We start from the raw sequence: 3,632 nt of genomic DNA, 5'->3' as shown, positions 1-3,632 counted from the left end.
CCTCAGCCTACCAGAGTGCTAGAATTACAGGTGTGAGCCACCGCGCCGGGCTGGAACATCTTATTTTTAAGGGAGATTGCTAATCTGTCAATTTGCACAAAATTCCTTTTAGATGCTTAAAACTCTTAGGAGAAGTAACAATAACATTTTATATCTCAAGTCATGCTGACTTATTTTAATTATGTTTTAAATCTTGGATTATTTGGAGTGAAGACTAAAATGATCAAATATCACACACCAGTAAATTCTCCAAAAGTATTTGCTAAACTGAGTTAATGTACCATCATCCTGATTTTGCAGACAGGGAAATTGTAGGTTCAACCAACCTACCTAAACTTGCAAAGTTAGTGAGCAAGGATGCTGTAAGTTAAAGACAATCTTCCTTCACTGGTCTCCCTCCAGTTCTATGACATGAAATTGACTAAGCTCAGAGGACAAAGTCACTCCCAGGAGGATAGTCATATTGTCTGCTGCCAGATTTGGCATATCAGATTTTTTTTTTTGAGACAGAGTCTCACTGTGTTGCCCGGGCTAGAGTGCCGTGGCATCATCCTAGCTCACAGCAACCTCAAACTCCTGGGCTCAGGCGATCCTCCTGCCTCAGCCTCCCAAGTAGCTAGGACTACAGGCATGTGCCACCATGCCCGGCTAATTTTTTCTATATATTTTTAGTTGTCCAATTAATTTCTTTCTAATTTTAGTAGAGACGGGGTCTCGCTCTTGCTCAGGCTGGTTTCGAACTCCTGAGCTCAAACAATCCGCCCGCCTCGGCCTCCCAGAGAGCTAGGATTACAGGAGTGAGCCACCGCGCCCAGCCAGCATATCAGATTTTTAAAGACTATGTTTCCCTTAACCAGTGCTCTCAGAATCTTTGAGAAAAGGTCCTTTGATAAAGTCCTTACTGCAATAACCATGAAAATCTGAGTAGCAGCAGAACTTTCATTCAAAAAAACTCCATTAAGCATCAGGTTATGCAATGGGCTAAGCATCATTTCAGGAAATAGATCACAGTATATAATAGATGGCTATGAAGGCCTGAATGTGATGTATAAGGTCTACTTGTTTAAGAGAGTGAATCATGTTGTAACAATAACAAATTGTCAGGCACTTAGTTCAATGCTGTGCAAAGAGTAATCAGACATAGTCAAGGGCTCTAAATCTAGGGTGGAAATATCCAATACAGTGCTACAACAGAAATTAACAAGGCTCTTGGTGGGGAAAGGTAGAAGCACAAAAGAGGGACACCTAACCCAGTCTTGGGAATCCTAGAGGAAGCAGAATCCAAGTTGAATCCTGAAATCCTGAAAAACGAATAAAACATAGCCAGCAAAAACGAGTGGTCAATGATGGGAAAATGAAAAGTATAGGAACAGATGATCTCTCTCTAAAGGGTGATTATGACAAATAAGACTGATGAGTGGTGACAAGGCCCTATTTCTTTCTTTCTTTTTTTTAGAGACAGGGTCTCACTCTGTCACCCTGGCTGGAATGCAGTGGCATGCTCATAGCAGCTCACTGTAGCCTTGAACTCCTGGGCTCAAGGGATCCTCCTGCCCTAGCCTCCCGAATTGCTAGATTACAGGCATGAACCACTGAGCATGGTCTGCCTTGTGGTCTTGAACAGAGTACTTCCACCTCCTGGCTCTCTTTATGCATCTGTAAAATAATGGTACTAACTTCACAGCATTATGAGGATTTTACAAGGCAAGGCTGATGTTTAGCTAATACACAACTAGTAAGACTGTACTGGTGATTAAAATATTGAAATATTTTAATATTTAATATTAATATTTAATATTTAATATGAGTTGGTATATATCTACTTCTCCAAGCACTTCCAGTACCCTCCATCTCTCTCCTGGGACACCCTGAACCTCTCCATGATTCAGCAATTAGAGGATGTCTGACACAGCAAATCCTGGCACAAAAATCTCTATAGATATTCTGATTATTTTGATACTTAAAAAGTATGAATATTATCCAAAAAGATATGTAATATAAGTGAAGTGCCTGGCACATAGTGAACATTCAATAGATATTCATCCAATTTATGTAAACTATAGATTCCATCTATGGGTACAGATAGGGAATGGTTCTCTACTATGTGACATCATTTATTCTATGTATATTTATTGGGGCTTACTATTGTTGCATGTCTAGTTATTTGCATTTAGATAGATTCATTGCCTCTCTGCCACCTCCAAGGAGTGGAGGCAGATATATGGCTAAGATAAAAATGGATTCTTTGGGGATAAATTAGGACCAAGGTGCTAAGAGGTAGACCTTTCACTGTGGAAAAGTAGAAGGGTTGAATGTGCAAATATCAGTGCAGTATGGTGTCCTTCATGAATCCTGGCCTCCTTGTCTTGGCTCTATTGACTGCCTGGTGTGATAAGATAGGCTGAAAGCTACTTCCTTGGTTTGTTTCTCTTCTTGAGTGTTCCAATGTATCTGGCCTGGGGTTTCCAAGGAGGGAAGGTCATCTAGGCTTGACTTGATTACACAAGAGAGCTCTCTAAGCTCTAAATGATCTAGTTCAGTTTACTAAAGCTAAGGTTCCACAGAGGGGTTTTGGACCCTGCAAGCAGCTTTAAAACATAGCTCCAAAATTCTATGACACTCCTCTTATTGAAAAGTAGGGTCTATGTAGCCTCTCCTTCAATCTGGCTTCTGTGTCTGGTTGACTGAAAGAACATGGTGGAAGATTTGCTGCAGCAGTTTTTGTGCTCAGGTTTTAAAAACTGGCAGTTTCCCATTGGGAGCATTGGCTTACACCTGTAATCCTAGCACTTTGGGAGGCTGAGGTGGGAGGATGGTTGAGCCTGGGGGTTCGAGACCAGCCTGAGCAACATAGGGAGATCTTGTCCCTACAAAAAATAAAAATAAAACAATTAGCCAGGTGTGGCACACAGATGGTCCCAGCTACTCAGAAGGCTGAGGCAGGAGAATCACTTGAGCCCAGGAGTTTAAGGTTGCAGTGAGCTAGGCTGATACCACTGTACTTTGGCCTGGGCAATAGAGTAAGACCCTGTCTCAAAAAAAAAAGGCAGTTTCCATTCCCTAGCTCTTGGAATGTTTATTCTTGGAACCCAACCCTCATGTGCTATGAGAACAAACCCAAGCAACCTGTGATGAAACCCATGGTTTTGGCTGAGCTCCCAGATAACAGCCAACACGAAATTGTCAGCCATGTGAACCAACCTTCTTTGAAGTGGATCCTCTTCCAATTCCCATGTGGGCTGCTCCAGCTGACACCATGTGGAGCAAAGATGAGCTGTCCCCACTGTCAACGGAAAAAAGACCAAACTCTGTAAAATAATTTTAAAGAGATTTACTCTGAGCCAAATTTGAGGACCATGACCCGGAGCCACGCCCAAGAGGTCTTGAGCAGTGGACTCGCAGAGGTTGGGTTACAGTTCGGTTTTATACATTTCGGGGAGACAGGGGTTACAGGTAAAGTCATAAATCAACACGTGGGAGGCATACATTGGTTTGGCCCGAAAAGGTGGGCCATCTTGAAGGGGGAGGGGCTTACAGGTTATAGGTGTGTTTAAAGATTCTTTGGCTTGTAATTGGTTAAAGACATGAAGCTTTGTCTAAAGGCTTGGAATGTTTTAACATAAGAAGCTGTT

The sequence above is a fragment of the Propithecus coquereli genome, unplaced genomic scaffold, assembly GCF_000956105.1.
Source record: "Propithecus coquereli isolate 6110/MARCELLA unplaced genomic scaffold, Pcoq_1.0 Scaffold299, whole genome shotgun sequence".
NCBI lineage: Eukaryota > Metazoa > Chordata > Mammalia > Primates > Indriidae > Propithecus > Propithecus coquereli.
Note: the sequence above shows the minus strand (reverse complement) of the source record.